This window comes from Aethalodelphis obliquidens, unplaced genomic scaffold (genome assembly GCF_003676395.1).
Source record: "Aethalodelphis obliquidens isolate GAN/ISIS:26980383/991018 unplaced genomic scaffold, ASM367639v1 scaffold29, whole genome shotgun sequence".
Lineage (NCBI taxonomy): Eukaryota > Metazoa > Chordata > Mammalia > Artiodactyla > Delphinidae > Aethalodelphis > Aethalodelphis obliquidens.
In genome coordinates, this window is record NW_020837973.1 from 13,207,037 (window position 1) to 13,233,486 (window position 26,450).

General features: G+C 37.8%; 1 protein-coding gene and 1 non-coding gene across 2 annotated transcripts in view; one reads left to right on the forward strand and one right to left on the reverse strand.

Annotated features, from left to right (window-relative positions):
* The window catches only part of FBXL7 (F-box and leucine rich repeat protein 7), a 417,673-nt gene that overhangs the window by 217,134 nt on the left and 174,089 nt on the right, over positions 1–26,450 (forward strand). The gene's annotated exons all lie outside the window — the stretch shown is intronic.
* On the reverse strand, positions 4,392–4,493 carry LOC113630258 (U6 spliceosomal RNA). The gene has a single exon (XR_003436878.1). It is a non-coding gene; the product is annotated as a U6 spliceosomal RNA (small nuclear RNA).

Sequence of the window (26,450 nt, forward strand, 5' to 3'; positions counted from 1 at the left end):
GTTGGGACACACAGTCTTGAGGGCATTCGCCCGCTGTGGCCCCCTTTGCTTCTCCTTCACCCAAAACTCTGTCTCCAAGAATTAATTCGGTGTTGGGGTACAGAGACCGGATCTGGCTTCACTATTACCATTTGAATTCCCTCTCAACACCATGAATATCCATAGTAGTACAGTATTTGATATATTTTAAGTTCTTAATAGTTACTGATTAAATGAAATTTGTTCTGTAAATATATCCAAAGGTTTTGAGAAGTATCACTCTGCGATACCTTATGCCACCACTCACTTTAACTGTTTACACCCTCAATCCTATATCTCTGTTGCCCATTTATCTGCATCCCCCCCTTTACTGGGCCTTGACGTCAGAGGTTCCAAGATTGTAACTTTTCCCCAAAATTACCATGCCAATCTGATGAGCAGTTGTTTTAACTAGGAGTAGAATTGACCTACAACACTATGTTAGTTCCAGGTGTACAACATAGTGATTCAATACTTCTATCCATTACAAAATGATCCCTGTGATAAGTCTAGTTACCATGTGTCACTATACAAAGTTGATGAGCAGTTTTTTAAAGAAGAACTCACTTTATAGTAATAATTTGCATCTCCTGGAGGCATGTTGAATTATTGATTACAGATCTTCTGGTGTTCATTCCTGAAAGTAAAACCAGCGAATCATCTTATTCAAATATTTTCCATACTCTCAGGTCCAGAAAAGACCAGTGTATGCAAATTGTACAAGTAGTTTCAATATTCTTTACTACACGTAAAATTTCAGAGTGAATTCCACTTTAAGGTATCCATTTAGCATGGGGACAGGGATTTCATCTGTTAACATTTTGCTAGATTAAAAAAAAAGTAATACCACGATAGTCTTTCTAGACTACCTGGATAACAACGTTTCTCTGTGCACATATTTCACTGTAAGTAGCTTTCATTTTTAGTAAAGAATCTATACAGTTTGAAAAAAATCTAAAGAATAAAAATCTAATGTTTTTAAACTGTATGTACTCGGGATGAACACACTACATGCTTGTTCGTGACACGTACTCTGTGCAGGGATGTTGTCATTTGGCTCTATTTCTGTACAAAGGGATCCAAGGTAAAAGAAGGTTGACCAGCTCTTTGCATTTGCCAGGTTGAAGCCAGGAGCTTCCTGAGGAATTAGGAAGGCTCTTTGTGATTCCCCAAACACTTTGGAATCAGAAGAGCCACAGAGCCCCAGAAGGCTGCTGTGTGACAATGGAGTTCCAAGAATGTTGTCACAAAGAAGGACTAAGCAGTTGTGAGAAGGAAGGGTTGACCTGTGACTTTCTAGAACCTTCAACGTTAAAATCTACTGGTTGGATCTGTTAGGAAATTTTCCCCAGGAATATAATGCAGTAGGAGTCAGAAGGTTAGACAGAAACCAGTTACAGAAATGGGTTTTATTGTTTGTTTGCTAGATCCGTCTATAAACCATATAAAGTGTGTTTGTGGAAGGGGTGTAGAATATGTCAACCTATCCACCATCCAGTGCTGTGGTCATGCAGCCTTTCTTGGCCCAAATATTTTTCCTGACCACTCCCACCATTGGATATTGACTTCTTCTCATGCTATTTTCACCTCAGTGTGTTGCCCTTCCTCAAAGGGCTATACTACTTTTCCCGCTAGTACAGAATTTCCAAAGGAGAAACCAGGGGTCTGTCTTGCTCTTGAAGTACTGTGTTGGAATATTTACTGTTCAATCACCTTCAACAAATAATTGTTGAGCACCTACTTTGAAAGTTCTACAGAGGACAAAAGTGTAAATTACAGACCACAGGGATGTTTTTGCGTCTGAGCTGGATGAGTCAGGCGAGTTCCTGTGCCCAAAATAACTTCATGGTTTCTTGAAGCACCTACATGCCCTTCCGTCTTCATGGGAGAGCTTGCTTTAGTCGCTGTGGGATTGTGTAAGTAGCCAGGAGTGGTGTCAGGAAATTCTTCTCTACGTGTCTCCAGCCTGCCCTCTCTCCACCCTGTGTCTTTCCTCTTCTTTCAGCTCTCTCCCTTTACCTTTATTTCCTGTCCCACCTCTGTATCAACACCTCCTCTCTTTTTGTTTTTCTGCTGTATCTTGCTGTCTTCCTAAACTGGCCGACAACTATTTTTATTTCTCTGCCAAGCTTTGGATATGTATTTCCCGAAAGACCTAAAATGCTTTTCTACTTGCAGTTTCTCTCTCCATTCTAAATTTCTTCATGCCCAGGGGCTGAGTAGGTGTCTGATTAGGAATGATACCTGTCTGCCCTGGTTTCGAATCAGAACATCAGTTTGACATCTGAAGACAAATCACAGAGCTATACCCATCCTTTCCCAGTGTCGTCTGCTCACCGAGGTGCTTATACAAGTAGCCCCATCTCTAGAGATGGGGAAGGGTTCAGCCTATCACCTGGTTCCCATTTCTCAGCTAATGGGACGGAGGCACAAACCTGTAAAACAAGTAGGTTTGTTTCCAAATGAAAACCAGATGTGCTGAATCCCACCGGAGTACTGGGTCCACTCTCTGTCACGTGTCTTAGCAGGTGCGGAAGGGTGCCCTTACCTAATTTTCACTACTAATCAACCCCAGCATTCCTTTACCTGAAAAAGTAGCAATCCAAATAAACTTTCAGTTACTGTAGCTAGAAATTACAACCGCTCTCTGCAAGGAGCTGAACGGGAGTGCCACACTTAGCTTCTGATGCCAAATATCACATGGCCTGACATCTCGATGCTGAAGAGTTCTCTTTACCAGTTAATTTTTGCTTTAGGGAATGAACCACCAGTTATCAGATCCCCTGAAACTTGTATAAATCTCTGAGACAATATCTTCAGAAGGAAATAGTCCTTTTTTTTCCTCTTTCGCTTCAAGAAACTTGTGCCAATAATCAAATGTGCTTTTATTCTCAGTTCTATTCACATGAATCCTCCAACTTATATCTTTTTCTTTCGGGTTTTCTTTGTTTTCAGACCAGAAGAGCACTTTAAGTAAAATTTATGGAATTTAAAAATGCCCAAGGCTTAATAACACACTGTTGGAATATTTGAATATAGCTGAATTTACAGCAGTAAAGTTATGTGTTGGAGGGTTGTTGGCAAAGGACAAAGGTTGGAGTTGTCCCAGGAAACATTTTCTCACATAGTTGGTCATTGACTCAAATGGCAAGTGTTCTGGAATCATACTCACGTGACATTGGTGGGTCTCTGGAAGTAAGAAGTTAGTTCCTTCTTATTGAAAGATCAAGAATGTGTGTTAAATGCAGCACCTGCTGTCTGTAAGATGCCAGGGCCAAGACTGGAGAAGTCCCTGGAGACACATAAGACCTGGCTCCTGCCCACAATGAACTTAACAATCTAGTTGGGAAGTTAAGACATTACATCGTGGTCCCAAAGACATCATTAAAGATGCAAACATTCTCGCGTCTACCTTCAAAATATACAGAGTCAGGGCATTTCTTAACATGTCCATTGCTGCCACCCTGCTCTAAGCCACCATCATCTCTCATCCCGATTATTGCTGTAATCTCCCAAGTGGTATCTCTGTGCTTCCACTGTGGCCCCGTTTAACCTACACTCAACAAAACAATCAAGGTGATCCAGTTAAAGAGTGAGTTGGATCATGTCAGTCCTCTGTCGAAAGCCCTTCGAAGCTCCTGGACCCACTCAGAGTAGAGCCAGTGTTCTTGCAGTATACAAGTGTTCTTGCAGTATACAAGGGTCTACACACAGTCCAGCCACCCACACCTTCTTTGACTCTCTGCTCTCAACTTTTACCAGTTTTCCTCTTGCATGTTCTGCTCCATCCATGCTCTCACCCCCTTGCTTTTCCTGGACTACACCAGGAATGTTGCGACCTCAGGGCCTTTGCACTTGCTGACCCCTCTGCCAGCAATCCTCTATACCCTGATGACTATTCACCCCTCACATGCTCAGGTGTTCATTCACAGTGAGGACTTTTTAGACCCCGTTATCTTAAACTGGGCTCTCATATGCACCCATTTGCGCACGTGCCCACACACACACTTTTTTTTTTTTAATTGGAGTATAGTTGCTTTACACTGCTGTGTCAGTTTCTGCTGTACAGCAAAGTGAATCAGCCATTCGTATACATATGTTCCCTCTTTTTTTGGATTTCCTTCCCATTTAGGTCACCACGGAGCACCAAGTAGAGTTCCCTGTGCTATATAGTAGGTTCTCATTAGTTACCTGTTTTATACATAGTAGTGTATATATGCCAATCCCAATCTCCCAATTCATCCCACCACCATCCCTTTCCCCCTTGGTATCCGTACGTTTCTTCCCTATGTCTGTGTCTCTGTTTCTGCTTTGCAAATAAGATCACCTATACCATTTTTCTAGATTCCATATATATGGGTTCATATACTATAAAAAATACGGAACGCTTCCTGAATTGGCGCATCATCCTTGCGCAGAGGCCATGCTAATTGTCTGTGTTCCCATTTTAGTATATGTGCTGCCAACGTGAGCACCACACACGCTCTCTTGCTTGCTCTAACTTTTTTCCATATAGATACCACCATATGAAACCCTAATAGTTTGTGTGTTATCTGTCTTTTCCCCAGTAGGAGCTAAGCTAGTTTTTTTTTTTTTTTTTCCAGTTTTGTTTGCCGTATCTTTAGCACCTAGAATGGTGCCTGACACACAGTAGGTGGCCAATAAATATTTATTGAATGATTATTGTTATTTTGAGCATGAGGTGTTGTATTAGTTTCTTTGGGCTGCTGTAACAAAGTATCACGAACTAGGTTGCTTAAAGCACAGACATTTATTGTCTCACAGCTCTGGAGGATAGAAATCTGAAATCAAGGTGTCTGCAGAGCCATGCTTCCTCTAAAATCTGTAGAGGAGAATCTTGACTTGCCTCCGCCAGCTTCTGGCAGCCTCAGGTGTCAACTTCAGCTGCAGCACTTCAATCCCTACCCCCGTTGTCACATGACATTCTCTCCTCATTTGGGGTGGAAGGAAAACTATTCCCTTTTATGTCATCTCACCTCCCTTTTTCCTCTAAAATTTGACCAGACTAATATCCCATCAATACAGCTCTGGTCCAGCATCTACTCAGACCAGAAACCTTCAGCATCTATAAGTTGTCTGAATTCTCTAGTCTAGAATTTGAGGTTTTCCACATTCTGTTTGCCATCCACTATCACATAACCTGTGACCTATCTAACTTGTAGGATTTGCTTCTCCCCATAGGTACCCTTTGGTGCATCCCCACACATGTCTCGTCTTATGCTTTTCTTTCAACCCTTCTCTAGTGAAACCATTACATAAAGACTTTCCTGCCATCTTCCTTCCTAAGTCCAACATCTCCATCTTCAAAGCATGCATGCAAGATTACCCCTACCTTTTTTGAGGGCATTCCTTATTTCCTATCCTGTCTTTTAGGTATATGTGAATGAAGCTTTTGTCTCCTCTAAATTAGGATGATAAACATACCGGTAGCGTGATTTTTTGGTTGATAAAACTTGTGAGAAGATTGTACATTTAAATTTTAATAAAGCTTTTGTTGTTCTGAATCAAAGAATGCGAGGTTTCAGATGTAAGAACATGTCTTTCCTCAGTTGTTTTCTGAGATAGCAATACACAGTGATGAAATGAGGTCAAGATTCAGAGGGAAGGGTTTGAGAAAGAAGAATTAAGAAATGTGGAGGAAGTTGGGTGGATGTTAAGAAGTCTGTGTTAGGGACTTCCCTGTCGGTGCAGTGGTTGAGACTTTGCCTTCCAAGGCAGAGGGTGCGGGTTTGATCCCTGGTGGGGGAGCTAGGATCCCACATGCCTTGCAACCAAAAACATAAAACAAAAGCAATATTGTAACAAATTCAATAAAAGACTAAAAATGGTCCACATCAAAAAAATCTTAAAAAAAGTCTATATTAAATTGCATGTAGCCACCTTTGGGTCTCTTTTCAAGCACCTACACTCTCTTTGGAAAATAAATTATTTTACATATTGTGGTATGCCAAATAATGTCCTCTGGAAGATGGCCCCGTCATAATTCCTGGAACCTATGATATGCTAAGTTACGCGGCAAAAGGGACTTTGCGGGTATGATTAAGTTCAGGATCTTAAGATGGGGAGATTATTCTGGATTAGTCTGGCTGGATCCAGTGTAATAACAAGGATCTTTATAAGACAGAAGCAAGACAGTCAGTCTCTAAGAAGAAGATGTAATGGCAAAAGCAGAGAAGAAAAGAAGGCTTCATGACAACAGAAGCAGAGAGAGACTGAAATGCTGGCTTTGAAGGTGGAGGATGGGGCCATAAGCCAAAGAATGCAGTTGGCCTCTAGATGCTAGGAATGGAATTCTCCCTTAGAACTTCCAGATCTGCTGACACCTTGATTTTAGGACTTCTGTCCTCCAGAATTATAAGATAATAAATTTGTGTTGTTTTGAGTGACTTAGTTTTGCAGTAATTTATTACAGTGGCAATAGAAAACTAACACATATTTTAAGGCGCTGACAATTAAAAGCAGAGACCAGGGTTTGGCAATCTTTGCTGTAAAGGACCAGATAGTAAATATTTTAGGCTTTGTGGGCCATCTGGTCTCTGTTACAATTACTCAGCTCTGCCATATAGCATGAAAGCAGCCAGAGACAAGATGTAAATAAATGGCTGTGGCTGTGTTCCAATAAAACTTTATTTACAAAAATAGGCAATAGACTGGATTTCGCCCATGGGCTGTAGCTTGCTGATACATGGTGTAAACCAATGCCTCATAATTGTTTATTGTTTTAATTTATACTTCATCTTATTCTGGAATCTCAGTCCTATTTATGTATGCCACATGACCCACTGAACAGAACATTCAACAATGGTCTGAAATTGGTTCTCCAACCAGAAACATTAAGATTTTTAAGTGAAGATGCAGCTTATTATTAACATTCTACAGTCATCTTTAATTCCTCGGTACTTGCATATTGCAAGGATTGTATCCTAGAGGTGTAAATAGCAGTGCTAAATGATTCTGGCTTGATTTGCTCAAGTGAGAAGACCATACTGTATTTTCACAAAGCCTCTAGAATTTCTAATGCTAAGAATATGCACATCTCATGAAAATGTATTTCATCAAGCACTGTCTACAGAGGATTAAACTAAACTGTAAAACCATGTTTTTTGTGTACAGACGTCACGATTGCTAATGCTCTTTTGTTTATAATTTCTCTCTGGGACATCTCTCCTGAGGCAAATGTTCCCTCAGCAGAGGAGGTACTGTACAGACAGTGTGATTTTTAGCCAAAAAAATTGCTGCACGCGGGGATTCTTATTAGACTTGTGTTGTACTTCTCTTTGCTTTGTGAACCTGACCCCAAACATCTGTGTAAATGTGGCAAGTTAAAACAGCTTGCTTATACCTGGCTTGCCAAATACAGTTCTGTTTTCATCATGTTTATATCAGGATTACATGACATTGGCCCACCTCCCGTGCCTGCTGGCTTCCTTCTCCTTTCTTCCTTGTTCATCGTGTTGACCTCCAACCTTAACGGCTCATACTCCATCCTACCCCCTCCACGGTCAGGCCTGCATCATCACTACTTCCTCTGCAACTTCTCCTAACATTCTTCTGGTCTATATGTGGATTAGTTAATTCATGTCACATGAAGCTTTACTGTTGGCATGATTTTTGCATGCACGCTACTAAATTACAGATGCTCATATTCAGAAACTAACTTATAATTTTTTATAGTTCATAATACTTCGTATAATATTAAATAAATATTATCTGGCTTATTGATTGCTAGATTTTTTACTTAATTTGATTCTTTGGGTTTTTAAAAAATATTTTTTAGAATACTTTTAGGTTCACAACAAAATTGAAAGGAAAGATAATTCCCATACACCTCCTACCCCTACACATGCATAGCCTCCTCTGTTATCAACACCACTCACCAAAATGGTACCTTTTTTACCAAGGATGAACCTACATTGACACATCATAATCCCCCAAGGTCCATAGTTCACTTTAGGGCTCACTCTGGGTATGTGCATTCTGTGGGTGGACAAATGTATAATGACATATATCCATCATTATAATATCATACAGAGTATTTTCATTGCCCTAAAAATTCTTTGTGCTCTGTCTATTCATCTCCACCCATGCACTAACACACATACACTCCTGGAAGCCACTGTTTTCTTTTTTTTTTTTTTAATTGTCTCTATAGTTTTGCTTTTTCTAGAATGTCATATAGTTAGAATCATAACAGGTAACTTGTTAGATTGACTTCTTTCACTTAGTAATATGCATTTAAGATTCCTTCATGTCTTTTCATGGCTTGATAGCTCATTTCTTTTTAGCATGGAATAATATTCCATTGTCTGGGTGTACCACAGTTTATCCATTCACCTATTGAAGGACATCTTGGTTGCTTCCAAGTTTGGGCAATTATAGATAAAGCTGCTATAAACATCCGTGTGGACATAAGTTTTCAGCTCCTTTGGGGAAATAACCAAGGAGCACAATTACTGGATCATATGAAAAAAGTAGGTTTAGTTTTTGCAGAAACTGCCGAATTGTTTTCCAAAGTGGCTGTACCATTTTGCATTCCACCAGCAGTGTGTGAGAGTTCCTGTTGCTCCTCATCCTTGTCAGCATTTGGTGTTGTCAGTTTACTGGATTTTAGCCATCCTAATTGGCATGTAGTGCTATCTCTTTATTTTAATTTGTGTTTCCCTGATGACATATAATGGGGAGCATCTTTTCATAAGCTTTTTAACCATCTGTATATCTTTTTGGTGAGGTGTCTGTTAAGGTCTTTGGTCTATTTTTAATTGGGTTGTTTATTTTCTTATTACTGAGTTTTAAGTGTGCTTTGTATATTTTGGATAACAGCTCTTTGTCAGATGTGCCTTTTGCAAATATTTTCTCTAAGTCAGTGGCTTGTCTTCTCATTTTCTTGATGTCTTTTTCAGAGCAGAAGTTTAAAATTTTAACAACGTCTAGTTATCAATTATTTCTTTCTTGGATTGTGTCTTTGCTGTTGTATTTAAAGTCACTGTCATATATAACAGCGGCCCCCAATCTTTTTGGCACCAGGGACCGGTTTCGTGGAAGACAATTTTTCCACGAACATGGGGTGGGGGGATGGTTCAGGCAGTAATGCGAGTGATGGGAAGTGGGAGATGAAGCTTTGCTTGCCCATTGCTCACCTCCTGCTGTGCAGCCAGTTCCTAAAAGGGGGTTGGGGACCCCTGATATACAAGGTCATCTAGGTTTTCTCCAGTGTTACCATCTAGGAGTTTTATACTTTTGTGTTTAGATTTAGGTCTGTGATCCATTTAGAGTTAATTTTTGTGAGGCATGTAAGGTCTGTATCTAGATTCATTTCTTTTTTTTTGCATGTAGATGTCCAGTTGTTCCTGCACCTTCTGTTGAGGAGACTTATCTTTGCTCCATTGTATTGCCTTTTCTCCTTTGTCAAAGATCAGTTGACTCTATTTATGGGGGCCTGTTCCTGGGCTCTTTATTCTGTTCCATTGATCTATTTGTCTATTCTTTCAACAATACCACAGTGTCTTGATTACTGTAGCTTTATGTTAAGTCTTGAAGTTAGGTAGCATCATTGTTCCAACTTTGTTCTTCTTCAGTATTGTGTTGGCTGGTCTGTATCTTTTGCCTTTCATATAAACTCTAGAATCAGTTTGTTGATATCATACAATAGCTTGTTGGATTTTTTTATCGTGATTGCATTGAATCTGCAGATCAAGTTGGGAAGAACTGACATCTCGGCAATATTGAATTTCTCTATCTGTGAATACAGAATATCTTTCCATTTATTTAGTTCTCCTTTAATTTTGTTGATCAGAGTTTTGTAGTTTTCCTTACACAGAGCTTGTACATTTTGTAGACTTAGGCTTAAGTATTTCATTTTGGGGGGGTGCTAATGTAAATAACATTGCATTATTAATTTTAACTTCCCTTTGAACATTGTTGGTGTATAAGAAAGCAATTGACTTTGTTATACCTTGTATCCTTCAACCTTGCTATAATTACTTATTAATTCCAGGAGTTTTTTGTTTATTATTTCAAATTTTCTACGTAGAGGATCATGTCATCTGCAAAGACAGTTTTAAACCTTCCTTCCCAATCTGTATACCTTTTATTTCTTTTTCTTACGTTATTGCATTAGCAAGTACTTCCACCATGATGTTGAAAAGGACTGGTGAGAAAGGACATCCCTGCTTTGTACTTGATCTTAATGGGAAAGCTTTGAGTTTCTCACCAGTAAGTATGATGATAGCTATAGGTTTCCTGTAGATAGTCTTTATCAAGTTGAGAAAACTCCGCTTTATTCTTAATTTACTGAGAGTTTTTATTATGAATGGGTGTTGGATTTTGTCAGATACTTTTTCTGCATCTATTGCTGTGACTTGTTTTTCCTTTTTTAGTCTGTGATAGATTACATCAATTGATTTTCAAATGCTGAACCAGCCTTGCATACCTGGGATAAATTCCACCTTGTCATGGTGTATACTTCTTTTTAATGCATTTTTGGGTATGATTTGCTAATATTTTGTTGAGGATGTTTGCATAAATGTTCATGAGAGATATTCGTCTGTAGTTTCCTTTTCTACTAATATCTTTGTTTAGTTTGGGTATTGGGATAATACTGGCTTCACAGAAAATATTCCCTTTGTTTCTATCCTTTGATAGAGATTGTAGAATTGATGTAATTTCTTCTTTAAATATTTGGTAGAATTCATCAGTGAACCCATGTGGGTCCAATCCTTTCTTCTTTGGAAGGTTATTAATTATTGATTCAATTTCTTTTATATTGGGTTGGCCAAAAAGTTTGTTCACGTTTTTGCTTAACATCTTATGGTATAGGCCTATTCAGATTATTTATTTCTTCTTGTGTGAGTTTTGGCAGATTGTGTCTTTGAAGAAATTGGTCCATTTCATCTACTTTATCAAATTGTGGGCATAGAGTTGTTCTTAGTATTCTTTTATTATTCATTTAATTTTCAATAAGATCTGTAGTGAGGTCCCTTCTTTCATTTCCAGTGTTACTAATTTATGTCCTCCCTCTCTCTCTCTCTTTTTTTTTTTTTTTTTTTTGGTTACCTTGGGTAGAGACTTATTTTATTTATTTATTTATTTATTTATTTATTTATTTATTTATTTATTGGCTGTGTTGGGTCTTCATTGCTGTGTGTGGGCTTTCTCTAGTTGCGGCAAATGGGCTACTCTTCATTGTGGTGCATAGGCTTCTCATTGTGGTGCCTTCTCTTGTTGTGGAGCATGGGCTCTAGGCATGTGGGCTTCAGTAGTTGTGGCACACAGGCTCAGTATTTACGACTCATGAGCTCTAGAGCACAGGCTCAGTAGTTGTGGTGCACAGGCTTAGTTGTTCCGCGCCATGTGGGATCTTCCCAGACCAGGGCTCGAACCCGTGTCCCCTGAATTGACAGGCGGATTCTTAACCACTGAGCCACCAGGGAAGTCCCAAGCCTTATTGATTTTATTGATCTTTTTGAAGAACCAGTTTTTAGCTTCATTGATTTTCTCTATTGATTTCCTCTTTTTTGTTTCATTGATTTCTACCCTAATTCTTAATATTTCTTCTGCTTACTTTGGATTTACTTTGCTTTTCTTTTTCTAGTTTCCTAAGGTGGTAACTTAAATTGTTGATTTTAGATCTTTATTCTTTTCTAATCTATGCATTCCATACCATAATTTTCCCTCTAAACACTGTTTTTGCTACATTCCACAGATTTGATATGTTGTGTTTTCATTTTCAGGTAGTTCAAAATATTTTTAAACTCACCTTGAGATTTCTTCCTTGACCCATGTATTTTTCAGAAGTTTGCTGTTTAATCTCCATGTATTTTGTGGTTTTCCAGTTAACTTCTGTTTTTGAATCCTAGTTTAATCCCATGTGGTCTGAGAGCAGGCATTGTATAATTTCTATTCTTTTACATTTGTTAGGGTGTGTTTTATGGCCCAGAATGTGGTCTATCATGGTGAGTGTTCCCTGTGAGCTTGAGAAAAATGTGTATTCTGCTACTGTTGAATGAAGTAGCCTGTAGATGTTAACTATATCTAGTTGAGTGATGGTGTTATTGAGTTCAGCTATGTCTTTACTGATTTTCTGCCTACTATATTTGCTCATTTCTGAGAAAGGGGTTTTCTTTGGATTATATTGAGAAATATGCTAGTGATTTACAACAGAATTTTTATTTTTATTTTACCTTTTCAGTTACAGCTAGTGTTCACTTAATATTTTAGAGAAAGCAGTCTACTCTGATTTCCAGATTTGCTTAGTGGCTGTCATTTATATTAAAAATCATATTGGATGATAACATTTAATTAATATCTTGGAAGCAAAGAATAATGAGGAACATTTTTGATTTGCATATGACTTTACCTAAACTATTCCAGAAAATTAAGAAATTTTATTATCTTCAAAAACTTACAGAGAGGGCTTCCCTGGTGGTGCAGTGGTTGAGAGTCCACCTGCCGATGCAGGGGACACGGGTTCGTGCCCCGGTCCGGGAAGATCCCACATGCCGCGGAGCGGTTGGGCCCGTGAGCCATGGCCGCTGGGCCTGTGCGTCCGGAGCCTGTGCTCCGCAACGGGAGAGGCCACAACAGTGAGAGGCCCACATACCACAAAAAAAAAAAAAAAAAAAAAAAAGGTAAAAACTTACAGAGAGAAAAGTCCAGAGTCTCCTGACATGGACTGATTTTAGTTTAAATATTCTGCCATGTAAGGCCCTATACATTTGCTAGGCCTCAGTGAATATGCCACTTGGTATGGAGAGCTATGTTTGGCAGTGCATTTCTATTTTCTTTCCAGTTCCCAGCAACACCTGGTCTTTGTATTCTGCTGTCTCATAGGGATGATGACCATGTTGTTGGTCTAGTTTCCTAGTGTATACTTTAAGCCACCCAGCAGATATAAAAAGTAGAATTCTACTGAGATTCCTTTACAGACTGTTCTAAGGATGTTCATTTAAAATGCGTAAGTGCTGAGCACTGAAACCATCCTTTTTTTTAAAAAAATTCTCTCATCACCTACTCCACTGAAAAAAGTTATCATGATTTGTTAGTGAAGTAGACATTCTGATGCCCAGAGGTATTGCAGACCAGTGGTCAGGACATAATAAGAAACTACACTAAAAGTGCTTGCTTGCCATCTTTCATATTGTACTCTTGGAATGAGTGAGAAAAGGTGAGTGAAAAGTTGACTGCAAATAATTACATAAAAATAGATATGAGACATTGCTCCACAATATCACTTCTGATATACACCTGTCCAGGATATGAAACCTTAATCTAAGTGTGAGAAAACAGACATTTCCAAATGGAGGAATGTTATGCAAAATAATTGATCTGGGCTCTAAAAAATGCCAATGTCATGTAAGTCAAAAGAGTCTGGGGGTTATACTACAAAGCTACAGTAATCAAGACAGTATGATACTGGCATAAAAACAGAAATATAGATCAAGGAACAGGATAGAAAGCCCAGAGATAAACCCACGCACATATGGTCACTTTATCATTGATAAAGGAGGCAAGAGTATACAATGGAGAAAAGACAGACTCTTCAATAAGTGGTGCTGGGAAAACTGGGCAGCTACATGTAAAAGAATGAAATTAGAACACTCCCTAATACCGTACACAAAAATAAACTCAAAATGGGTTAAAGACCTAAATGTAAGGCCAGACACTATCAAACTCTTAGAGGAAAACATAGGCAGAACACTGTATGACATAAATCACAGCAAGATGCTTTTTGACCCACCTCTTAGAAAAATGGAAATAAAAACAAAGATAAACACATGGGACCTAATGAAACTTCAAAGCTTTTGCACAGCAAAGGAAACCATAAACAAGACGAAAAGACAGCCCTCAGAATGGGAGAAAATATTTGCAAATGAAGCAACTGACAAAGGATTCATCTCCAAAATTTACAAGCACATGCAGCTCAATATCAAAAAAACGAACAACCCAATCCAAAAATGGGCAGAAGACCTAATAGACATTTCTCCAAAGAAGATACACAGATTGCCAACAAATACATGAAAGGATGCTCAACATCACTAATCATAAGAGAAATGCAAATCAAAACTACAACGGGGCTTCCTGGGTGGCGCAGTGGTTAAGAGTCTGCCTGCCGATGGCAGGGGACACGGGCTCAAGCCCTGGTCTGGGAGGATCCCACATGCCGTGGAGCAACTGAGCCCGTGCACCACAGCTACTGAGCCTGTGCTCTGGAGCCCGCGGGCCACAACTGCTGAAGCCCACACACCTAGAGCCTGTGCTCCGCAGTGGGGGAGGCCATGCAATGAGAAGCCTTTGTGCCACAGCAAAGAGTGGCCCCCGCTCACTGTAACTGGAGAGGGCCTGTGTGCAGCAGCAAAGACCCAATGCAGCCAAAAATAAATACAATTAAATTAAAAAAAAAAACCTACAATGAGGTATCACCTCACACCAGTCAGAATGGACATCATCAAAAAAAGCTACAAACAGTAAATGCTGGAGAGGGTGTGGAGAAAAGGGAACCCTTTTGCACTGTTGGTGGGAATGTATATTGATGCAGCCATTATGGAGAACAGTATGGAGGTTCCTTAAAAAACTAAAAATAGAACTACCGTATGATCCAGCAATCCCACTACTGGGCATATACCCTAAGAAAACCATAATTGAAAAAGAGTCATGTACCACAATGTTCATTGCAGCTCTGTTTACAGTAGCCAGGACATGGAAGCAACCTAAGTGTCCATCAACAGATGAATGGATAAAGAAGATGTGGCACATATATACAATGGAATATTACTCAGCCATAAAAGGAAATGAAATTGAGTTATTTGTAGTGAGGTAGATGGACCTAGAGTCTGTCATACAGAGTGAAGGAAGTCAGAAAGAGAAAAACAAATACCGTATGCTAACACATATATATGCAATCTAAAAAAAAAAAAAGGTTCTGAAGAACCTAGGGGCAGGACAGGAATAAAGATGCAGACATAGAAAATGGACTTGAGGACACGGGGAGGGGAAAGGGGAAGCTACGATGAAGTGAGAGAGTGGCATGGACATATATACACTACCAGATGTAAAACATATCTAGTGGGAAGCAGCTGCATAGCACAGGGAGATCAGCTCGGTGCTTTGTGACCACCTAGAGGGGTGGGATAGGGAGGGTGGGAGTGAGAGGCAACAGGAAGGAGATATGGGGATATATGTACATGTATAACTGATTCACTTTGTTATAGAGCAGAAACTAACACACCATTGTAAAGCAATTATACTCCAATAAAGATGTTAAAAAAGAAAAGTCTGCGGGAATGTTCTAGATTAAAGGATCCTTGATCAGATCCTAGATTCAAATATAAAATAAAATAAAATTTCCCAGCTTTACAGGACATTATTGAGCCAATGGAAAAAATTTAAATATAGAGTTTCTATTGATAAGGGTATATGAATCATTGTTAAATTTTCTGTGTATGATGATTGTATTGATGTGATGTGGGATATTTCATAAGAGGGTATATGCCGAAGTATTTTTGAGATTTAGAGTCACAAGATTTGCAACTAACTCTCAAGTAATTCTGAGAAAGAGAGTGTTTATATGTGTGTACACCTATACGTACATACACACATATGTACACATATACTTGTGTATTATTCATATCTGTAAATATAAGAGAGAGAGAGAATGTGTAAACGTTAACAATTGGTAAATCTTGGCATATAGGTGTTTGTTGTACTATTCTTCCAAGTTTTTCCATAAGTTTGACATTTTTCAAAATAAAAATTGGGGGATAAGTAGACAACGAATCCCAAAGGGTCTTTTCCCCAGGCTTTTGTTTGCACATTAGTTAAGGTTCAGGTAAACGAAAGTGGAAAATCCTGAAGCTACCCAAATAAATAATCCGTTCTTATCTTTTGCAATATTTGGATATTTTAGTACTTACAGACAAGGCCAGTTGAAGACTAGCTAAATAAATATCTTTATATATTTGACCCTTTAAGGGATGACTTTAAATAAACAAACAAATAAAATAACAGCCAAGCATCCAGGCACTGTGATAATCACAAGTTTTTGATTTGGAAATGTTTCCCAGTTTGAGAGTTATTGCTTTCAGCTGTAATAATAACGGGCTTTTCCTCTAAGGGAAAAATATGTGATGTTTAAAATAAATATCATCAGTACAGTTTTGCACTGTTGAGAAAACATAAATGACCTTTTTTTCTTTAAACATTCAGATCACCCAAAAAAGTCTCATGAATGTGTATTGGGGGAGACAGAATTTCAACTGACTAAGAGGTGATAAAAAGACTAGTTACAAGAGGGCTTCACCATCATTTTGAACAGCTCCAAAGCCCTTTTGTTTGTGGCCTTCACACAAGGAGAAGCTGAGTTTTGTCCAAGCAAGTTGGCTTTATGTTCCTACTGAAATCTGCATTTTGACCATTGAATACAATTCAGGATGGAACTGTAAGCTCAGACGATGCCATTACTTACTTCCTAGGAGTTGACTCAAACCAGTGTTGTTCTGAACAGTGTGGTATCCTAAAAGGGTTTACACATATCTCCAGGGAACAGCCAAAGACTTGAACACATCTTTTTGGTGAGATTTCACATCCTCACTTTTTGTCTTATGAGAAAATAGTAACAAGTTTCATCTTTGTTCCCTCAATCTGACATGATAAATCTTTCAGCAAGAAGATGTTTTTCTTTAACTGAAAAAATATCCAGAACTATAGTGAATATCATTATTTGAGTAGCCATGATTTTTCTGACACCATACTAGTTGAATTACCTACAGTTATGAGATACCGACACCACAAGAGCCCTGTAGGACAGGTACTATTATTTTACAGAGAAGGAAAATTTTATGGCTAAGTTAGTAGGTAGTGATTGGTCTGGTAATAATCTTGCTGTTACCACTACAATATACTGCTTCCTGCAAATGGAGGATATTTATTTTCTTTTATTCCATTATCCACTTAGAAATTGTGACAGCACGCAGAAACACAATCAAATGAATGGAAACAAATCCTTTTAAGGTGGCAATTTTATTTCTTTTCTCCACCAGCTGGTCAGTTAGGTCTTTTATGAGCGTGATTATCTTTCTAGAGTCTTAACACGGATAGACATTTATTTGTCGATTAAAATCTGTAGCACGAACTAAAGGAAATAACAGACATTCTGCAGGAATGATTAATGTCAAGGTAGCTTGCCTTGATTGAGGCCAGAGATCATGGGAGAATTCAGCTGAGTTCTCCAGAATCCTCCTTGGAAAAGAGAGAGAACAGCAGTGAGAGAATCTGAAGTAATAGGCTTATCAACTGATATCCACTCACTGACTCAGAAGTACTTGGCAGGTGAGAAGTTGAGTGCGTATTCAAAATCAGTAGCTACTGCTTCTTGTTTGTTCAACAAACATTATCACCAGTTCTGTGCCAGGCATCGGGCTGTGTACTGAACTCATTCAAGAGTCACCCAGTTGTCTACAAGTCTAAATTTCAATCTCTGTTGAATTGCCATGCATAAAGTGAGATGTTAGCAATAAAGCATAATACCTGGACTAAACCAGTCATTTATTAGCAATTATGACTATTAATTAGCATCATCTTCCAAGTAATGCTAGTAATGAAGAGCCCACATTGTGGATGCCCCCAGGACATTTTCCTTGAAGACTTCCTTTGGAAGTTTTCCTGAAAACATTCAAGAATCATATGGAAGACATCCAGGTAGAAACTTTCATGTTGTAAACTTTAAGCTTTGATTATATTTACCTTGGGTGGCTGAGTAAATTACTTGACTTTTCTCCAGACTTAAAATGGTGTTATAAAACCACATTGTGCCTGATTACATGGTCCATCTCTGTTGTGAACCCTGTCAAGCATGCATGTAGGTTGTTAATATTGGGAAAACATTTAATAATTCATTAAAAATTCATGTTTTAAATTGTAAGTCTGATTTTGCTTTCGTACCTAGCTTATTTTTTCTCTCCCATTTAGTAAATTCAGCAATCCTCACTATCTGAAATGTCGGTCAACAATTACTTTTTCTAATATGCCAAATCATTTTGTACATTAAGCCACCAGCTTTGGCAACAGTGGCATCATCAGCTATCATCTGTTTTTAGCTGTTTCCTTTCAAACTGATTTATTGGAAAGAGTATAATATTATATAATTATGCAGTGCTCATCACAGCTTAATGTGAGATTTTCCACCTAAATTGGTAGTTACCCCTGCTTCTCTGAAACACACACACACACACACAGACACACACACACAGACACACACACACACACACACACACACACACACACACACACACACACCCGGGAGAAAAATGCCAAAATTCTAAAACCTTACATAATAGCCTCAGAGAATGAGCTTATTCTGGGACAAGCTGGATGTTTTTACAGTGCAGAATGCTTGTTAAATAAAGGCAGTGATGACTCAAGTGAGAAATATGTTTGAAAGTAATAATTTTATATACAGTATTTTTTCTTCCTCTGTTAAATTTTATTCATGGTGCAACTTTCTCTGCAGAACAGTAATATCTGTTTTTAATTCTGGAGTATTTTATTGTTTAAAAAGATCCCCTCTTAAATTTCAGATGTATAATTTATTTTGCTTTTATGATAGAATACTTAGGAAAGTTGTAACTGTTTGGTAAAGGAGGTTTGTATAATGCTCAGGCACACACATCTTTGAAGCTCAGTATTTTATTTTATTATAAGGACTAGGTAAATTTTCATTTCATTTTCTGCTTGGAGACTAGGTATGTCTTGGATTTTCAAAGAAGGGTTTTGTAGTGTGAAATCTACACTGTTAAGCAGAACAATGTCTTTCTAAATTCCTTTAGGCATGTGACTTTAAGAGACCTGTGAATATTTAAAGTGATAAGAGTTACAAAGCTTGTGGAGCTGCAGGATCTGTAAGTAAAGGTCACTCACAAAATCTACAAATACTCTGCCTAAAATCATAGCAAACAAAGTTCAGAACATACGGGAAAAATTAGTCATTTTAGGTCCTACCTTTTTATTTGCATTTCAAATAAAATTATTTATATTCTCTTTTCCCTCTTTTTCTCCCTTCTCCTTTCTCCTCTGCACTATCTTCAGTTCTTCTCTCTCTGTTTATTTCCATGATAATACAAAAATAAATATTCCCCAATTTAAAAAAGAGAGAGAAAACGTTTTTTTTGACTCTCAGACCCAACTATGCCAATTCTCAGCTCTCCTTTGTAGTTAAACTTTTCAAAATATTTTCTTTTCATATTGCCTTTTTTCCCCACTTCCCGTTTTTTAAATCTTTTTTTTTTTTTTAGGTGTTAGCATTGTAGTGATATTTTCCCAGGCATATTTTCAGCCCAGATAAGGACGCTTTTTAAGTACGATTGTGTTAAACACTATTTTTTGGCTACCCAGATCATTTTTGCTATTATAAAAATTGCAAGTATTGCCTAAGAATGCGCATAATTGTGCACCTAGCATATTTCTTCATTCTTAAGAAATATTTTATTATGAAATATTTCAATACTTCCAATAGCAGGCTTTCAGAGCCAATTGAAAGAGTATAGTGGAGGCCTACCTACCATCTGATGAATATTTAACAGATACCTGTCAGGCTTATGTCGACTGTCCCCCAATCTTCATTCATTATTTCTTCATAACACCCTGGAAGGCCAGGTTTGAATTTGATCTTGGTGCCTTATTCATACTCATATCACCGCCCCACCACCCCTGCCCTGCTCCCTGCTTTATCCTCCCAACAGGAAGCTTGCACATATACACTTAGACAGCACAGCCTGCGTGTCTGGGCTCCATGCCCAACCCACACACAGAGTTGCCCTTGGCTAGCCATCAAGGTTAGGGGTACACACAGTAATGGCACAGTCTGCTACTGCAGGGATAGACCCAGGGAATAGATTGACACAGTCCCTGGAATTGGGCTGTGGCCACTTGGGCAGTGCATTCCAGAGTCCAGGATATCTGAGTGTGGCTAGAACAAGGTACAGGCATCAGGTGGACACATTCCCTTGGCTGACTGACTTCTCGGATATATGCCCTCAGAAGATTTCCATAGAAATGTTCATAATAGCATTGCTAAAAAAAATCTGAAAACAACTCAGTTACTGGTTGACAGGTCATTGGAAACTTTTGTTACATAATGGAATGCTATAATGCAGTGAAAATATGTATGCATATATTATAAATACTTTATACAATATCATTTATGGGTGAATTTTATATAACCAGCTCATTATCACAGAATGCTTTTACTGATTTTATTGTATCTGTAGCCAACCTACGGTTGCAATTGATGAATGATTATAGTACTGACTACTGGGTGATTTCTTTGCTTATGTTAACAAGTAATACAAAAGTGAAATAAAATGTGTTTTGGAAATTCACCATTTGTCAGTGACATTAGTGACTGCTTTGTTAAATCAAATAATAACATTTGAATACTAGAGGACTATTTCTTATTTTTTTTGTGCTATTCACAAAGTAATGACTATAGGCATGACACACTTTTAAGTCTAATCTGCATAATTAACAGTTTTTTCTATTATGCTCTTAAGGATAGACAATACACAAAACAATAAATGAAGCCCTGATCTGTAGTGTTGAAAATTTCCTTGGTATAAATACTTCCACAATTGCCCATTTCACGCTACTGACATGACATTGCTGAACACAGAACTGGGAAAGGGCATGCTGTGGTCCACGTTACATCGTGTTTCCACCACACAGATCAAAGGACATAAATGACCTCAGGAACATGGTGTTTAGTAAAATGTAGTAAGATCATTAAGAAGTGATGAATTTTGAGTATTTATTTCTTTTGTTGTTAATAAGATTTACTTAATTGTAAGTTTATGCAATTCACTTTTTAATGGTTATATTAACAAATAGCTTGCAAAAATTTTTTAAAACTTAACAATCAGCTATTGGTTCAAACCAGCTCCAGTACAGTATTGCCCAACACCATTGACTGAATAGGCTATGTCAGTCATTTCTGGGTTTATATTCTATTTTATTGTCCTGTTTGTTTATTTCTGCTCTGATAAAACACTGTATTAATTCATGTTTAAAATTCAACTTGGTATCTGGAAGGGCAGTCCTTTCACAGTTTTCTTCTTCAGGAATATCTTGGCTGTTTTTGTTGGGGGCTACCTTGGCACTTTCCTTGCTATGTATACTTTATAATTATTTTGTGAATTTCACAAAAATTTGGAATTTGGAGTGAAATTGCATTGAATCTTAGGTCAGTTTGGTAAGAACAGACATTTCTATGATGTTGAGTTTTTTATTCACTGATATTTTATAGCTCTCCATTGTCGGTCTCTTCATGTTTTTAAAATAATCTTAAAATGTTTAAAACTTTTTTTACAATTTATTCTTAAGTACCTTATATTTTTGGTTGGTGGTACAGAGATTTTTTTATCTTCCTTGTTTCCTTTAAAGTCAATTTAATTGAGGTATAATTTACATATGATGAAATGCACCAAGTATGTGAAACCATATGAAAAATCATATATACACAGTTTGATGAATTTTGACAAATGTATAACTCATGTAACCACCTCCACAATCAGGATGTAAAACATTCCTGTCATCCCACAATATTCCTTATTGCCTCATTTCAGTCAAATCCCCCTTTCCTTCCAAGCCCCAGGAAACCACTGATTCATTTTCTGTCACTATAGATTAGCTTTGCCTGTTCTTGAATTTCATATAAATGGAATCATACAGTATATATGTACATTTTTGGGGTCTGGCTCTTTTTGCTGGGTCTAATGTTCTTTTCCAAACGTTTATAAACTTGCTGATTTATGGAAATGAAATCTATGTTTTGTGAAAATTCATCTTACAGTTATTTTACTAAACCCTTTTGTTACACCCAATAATTTATCTGAGATTATTTTGGTTTTTTTTTAATATGAATAATAATAGAACTTGGAGATGATGACATTTTGATTTCTTCCTTTCCAGCCCTTATACTGTTTATTTATTTTTCTTGTCTTATTATGCTAGCCAGAGTATCCAATGTTAAACTGAAGTTATAATAGTAAGCCTCATCACGTTTTTCTTATTCTTAAATGGAATGCTTTTCCATATTTCACCATTAAGTTTAATGATTGCTGTGGGTGTAATATAAACAGGTTTTGTTAGGCTTACGAAACATCTTTCCATTCTAAGTTTGCCAAGGTTTTGAAAAATCATTATGGGTATTGGATTTTATTGAATGCTTTTTACTGTAACTATTAATAAACATTTTGTCTTTTAACGTCCTTTTTGCATCTATATTCATAAGTGAGCTTGACTTCAAAAAGCAGGGTATGGCAAACTTTTTCCTAAAGCGTCAGATGATAAACATTTTCAGCTTGTGGGCCATATAATTTCTATCACAACTACTCAACTCTGCTATTGTAGTATGAAAGCAGCCATAGATAATGTGTAAACAAATAGACATGGCTGTGTTTCAATAAAACTTTATTTACAAATATAGGCAGCCAGCCTGTTGACTGTAGTCTGCTGACTCCTGTCAGTAAAACAGATTCAAAAACTTTTATGATGCTAGGACTTTTTATACTTTCTGTGTCTTCTTGAGTCAGTTTTGTTGTTACATTTTTCTGGTATTTTTTCCATTTCATCTAAGTTTTAACATTTATTTTACACCTATTTTATTTGTAGTTCTCCTTTGTTTTATTTCATCACTCTTTTTCTTACGATATGTTTTTGTTTGAGACTTCTGCCTTTCATCTTGATCAGTTTTGGAATGTTTGTTTTTTTGATGACTTTTAACAAAACTTTAAGCACAGCCAAGGAAATGGTGACCTCATGCTTTTCTTCCACTTAACCTATAAATACGTTGACTGAGCTATAGATGGCAGATCATTCCTCCACCTGGTTTGTCCATCTCCACTCTATGTTGTGTCCTTTCTTAAACTGCATACTTAAATGAAGGTGTAGATATTTCTCACATGGAAGATCATTCTTCATTAAATAATACAGGATATTGGACCTCTGTTAATAGGTAATCGGAGCAAGTATTCTTTGAGCACTCAGTGTATGCCAGGCACTGCACTAAGTGCTTGACACATTATCTCACCTAACCTTCACAGCTATTCTACTGAATTTTACCATTACCTTCATCTTTGCATGTAAAGAAACAGGCTTGGAGAAACTAACGGGCATAAAGAAATAATGGTGGACCAGGATCCCAAACTTTTGCTGCATACTTTAGTATCTTAAGAAGACATGGCTGGGGGCTTCCCTGGTGGTGCAGTGGTTGAGAGTCCGCCTGCCGATGCAGGGGACACGGGTTCGTGCCCCGGTCCGGGAGGATCCCACATGCCGCAGAGCGGCTGGGACCGTGAGCCATGGCCGCTGAGCCTGCGCGTCTGGAGCCTGTGCTCTGCAACGGGAGAGGCTGCAACAGTGAGAGGCCCGCGTACCGCAAAAAAAAAAAAAAAAAGAAAAAAAAGACATGGCCGTTAGAAAGCAGTACTCTGCGAAGAAAGTCTAGACCAATTATGTCCTGCAATTTAAGTTTTAAAAATGAGATTCTAGCTTGTAATCACTCTCCTGTGAGTTCGATCCTGGTTTAAACCACTAGGATCATATATCTGAATGTAACTAAGTAAGGGTCAGATCATGAACTGTGGTTTTACTTCTGTATAATATTTTATAATTTTCAAAGGCTTTTACAAATATCTCATGTTATCCTCACAGTATATCTTTGAATTAGTGATAATTATTTTTCCTATTTTAGAGTTAAGTGCATTGAACCTAAGAGATTGAAGTATCTAGGTCAAAGTCACAAGCTCATGGGTGGTGAAGCTCAGATGTAAACAAAGGTTTTCTGACTTTCCATGTTGGAATCTTTTCCAATACAGCATGGATCAGGCATTCATGAATCCCTGTCTGAAACAGCCAAATGATTTGACTCTTACATCATCTGATTTGCTCAGTGTTGTAGAATTAAGGATTGGATGATGACTGATTTATTAGTGTCACAGAGGACTGCAATATATGATGTGTGTATGGATCTAATTTAGTGAAATGAACAAAGTAACCTCTGTAGAGTTAATGCATGATAGAAATGCACTTAAATGAGAACTAGAACATATATAATTAAAGAATCTTGTTTCTCCACTGGACATAACAAGCCAGGAAGGATGACAAAAATGTTTGCGTCAATTCCTTCAGTAGGCTATTTCCACATCAACCAGGGCTGTAGATACTTGGTGTCAATTTTTGAAAGTTTACTCTTAGGTTTCTGAATTCATTGTTCTGGATAATTTAGTGTTCCCTTTTTCTTTTAACACCAGCAGAGAACTTGTACATGGATAACTTCCAGGGGCCTTTCACTGGTGCTCTTTCCCAGAGGCCCATCCACTTGATGATGGCTTTTTGAAATGACTGATGTTCCAAATAATGATATGTAAAATATGTTATTAGCCTCTTTCCTTGAATATGACTACCTTATAAGGAAGAAAGAAAAAAATACCATGATTCCAAACCAGCACTAAATTGATTTAATAGAAGTTCACACACAAAATTTATTTGGGAAAAATACGTTGGCATAATCTATTAGTAATGATATGTATCTTTTCTTTAAGGCAGAATTGATATTATGATTGTACACTGGTGTATGTTATACATAAACATAAACATTAATAGTTAAGTAGTAATAAATAGTTACATGTGGCACACAGACTTAAATATTACTAAATACTAATGACAATTTTAGTCATAACTAACATTTTTAGTGCTTACTCTGCTCCAGGCAGTATCATAAGGGATTTAATTTGATTCCCACAACACACCTAAAAGGTTGGTACGAGTGTTATCACCATTTTACAAATGAGAAAAATGATGCCCAAAGAAGTGATGCAGTTCAGCCAGTTCACACTAATAAACAAACTGGCTCTAGATTCCACAATCTTAACCGTGTGCAGTGATGCCGTGTGATGCATGATGAGAGGGGATGGGAAGCAGAGTTTCCACGACAAACACATGCCTCACAAAACAACTGCAAAGCATCCCAACTGCTAATGTCCCATTATCATGTTAACAAGTTAAGAGGCCAGGAAGATATTTGTATTTAGAATTCTCTTGAAACATAAGATGTAGAAATAGAATAAATTTTAAAGACATTTTTCCTGTTTCACATAGTCTGCACTTTCTGACAACGGAGAAATTTGGAAGAAATTTCTCCTAAACTTTCGTCTGTTTTTCTTTTGCGTAGGTGCTGTGAATCTTCTAACCAGTTGTGTTTGCCTAGTTTCTTTGGCTACTAGGAAGTTCAGAACCAGATGTACAGCCCACTTGTAAAAATTGTATAGGATTAAAGGATTTCCCGGCATTAATCATATCTTGGCTTTTTATTATTTTCTGCCACATTTTTCATGGGTCCCGTTTTCTTGAGCTGTTTGCTTTTCATTTTGTTGAATTGCAAAAATTCCTTCAAGGCACCTCAAGATCTTATGGAGGTGTTTACTAAATACATCAAAAATATGTAAGATAAAAATTCAAAAAACATGTTGTTTTAGTTAAAGTCATAGAATTGTCATAAACAGGACCACTGAGATTTTCTAACTGTTAAATGACAAGAGACGGTTAGTTTGGTTTGGTTTGGTTTTAGGAACAGAGTGTAGATGTAGTCACATTATTACATGAAACCTTGTTCACGTTCCTACTGTGAAAATGTTTTGTTCTATTTTGGAAAAGCTATTTCTAGCGTTCATTTTTCCATTCACAGTTAGGTGTGTGACCCAACTAGATAGTATTCTGGTGCCTGATAATGAATGTTAAATTTGAATTTGTCCAGACTACTTCATTGCTTATAAAATAGTGTCATCTTGGATGACCTAGTAACAAACCTAACCCCAATAACTTTTTTTTTTTTAAATCCTATGTACAGCCTAGTTAGCATTTTTTTAAAAATAAATAAATTTATTTATTTATTTATTTTTGGCTTTGTTGGGTCTTCGTTTCTGTGCGAGGGCTTTCTCCAGTTGCGGCGAGTGGGGGCCACTCTTCATCGTGGTGCACGGGCGTGCTCTGTCGTGGCCTCTCCCCTTGCAGAGCACAGGCTCCAGATGTGCAGGCTCAGTAGTTGTGGCACACGGGCTTAGTTGCTCCGGGGCATGTGGGATCTTCCCAGACCAGGGCTCAAACCCGTGTCCTCTGCATTGGCAGGCAGATGCCGAACCACTGTGCCACCGGGGAAGCCCACCCCCATAACTTTTTACTGACATCAGAATTGAGTATTCTAACACTTTGGAGGTAGAAACCCCATGTTGATTGTTCAGATGAGGTTAAGAGGTTGTATTTTAAGCGAGGTTGCTCAGCTCTCTTGGTAGTCATGCCGGGGAGCATCTCTATCAGTGTGGCCAGGAGAGAACGGTTTTTCTAGGCACCACTGACCCTTGAGATACAAC